At 49.4% G+C, this 1,077-nt stretch overlaps 1 protein-coding gene across 1 annotated transcript in view; it reads right to left on the reverse strand.

The window, feature by feature from the left end:
- CLSTN2 (calsyntenin 2) overlaps positions 1-1,077 on the reverse strand; it is a 715,806-nt gene that overhangs the window by 10,067 nt on the left and 704,662 nt on the right. The window lies entirely within an intron of this gene.

Here is a 1,077-nt window from a genome sequence, read left to right on the forward strand (position 1 = left end):
TATGAAAATTCTGCCTAGTGGTCTCAGTTAAAAAAAAAGAATTGTTGTCTTGAAATTTCTAACAGCAGTCAATTTTTTCAAAAAGTTACAATATTAACAAATATTAAAGTGCAGTGATTTCTGTGGGATTCTTCAGAGGCAAAAGATAGGGTAGTAGACCAGTGAAGGCATTGCCAGAAATATGAATCTGAGCCTTGTTCTGGGTTTGCAGTAAATGTTCTCCGCAGTGGACCAAGCTGGTCATTCATGAGAGCCTAGATATTCAGACTGGGAAGTCATAAGCATCCAAATGTGATGTCAATGACATCACTCTTAGTTGTGTCAGTGGCTACAGAAAGTGAGCCACTAGGTTTAAGAAGTGCTTTGACTTTTTTATAGGGTATAGTTGAGCCCCTGTAGTTTCATTTGTTTAGTATACTGAATCACAAAAGACATAGGGCACACATGCAAGCATGCAAGCATGTGCACTTGCAGCAGCTCAAATAGAAGCAATGCAAAACTGAGGCAGGGCTTTTTGCCTCAGTGCATGTGGCTGGATATGCACTTTGTGGTGGACCAAATTGTGCCACTTGGGGCAAAATAACCCTGCCTGGCTCCTCCTGGATCTGCAGCCAGGGGGAGCTACAGCCCAGGGCCAGTACCTGTGCTGGCCCCAGTAGTATAAAAACCTGCCCTGACCAGCAGCTCAGGGCTACTTGCCCTCAGGAGCTTCTGGGGCCAGGGCAATTACTGTATTTTCGCGCATATAGCCCACACCCATGAATAACCTGCACTCATGTATAACCCACGGAAAATTGTGTTTTCGTAAAATACTCCATGTATTCCCCGCACCCATGTATTCCCTGCACCCCGAGACATGGCTGCAAGCGCGGGCTCTGCTGGGCTTGCAGGCTTTGTAGGGGAGGGGGGGATGAGGAGCTACCACCACCAGCCACACTCTGCTAGGCATGGCCGCCAGAGCTGGAGCTGGAGCCAGAGCCTGCAGCTCCTCATCCCTCGCCTCCCCTGCAGAGCCCACAAGCCCATCCCCAGCTGCAGGCTCCAGCTCCAGCTCCGGCGGTCATGCCCAGCAGAGTG

This window comes from Gavialis gangeticus, unplaced genomic scaffold (genome assembly GCF_001723915.1).
Source record: "Gavialis gangeticus isolate Ggan-Ray unplaced genomic scaffold, GavGan_comp1, whole genome shotgun sequence".
NCBI lineage: Eukaryota > Metazoa > Chordata > Crocodylia > Gavialidae > Gavialis > Gavialis gangeticus.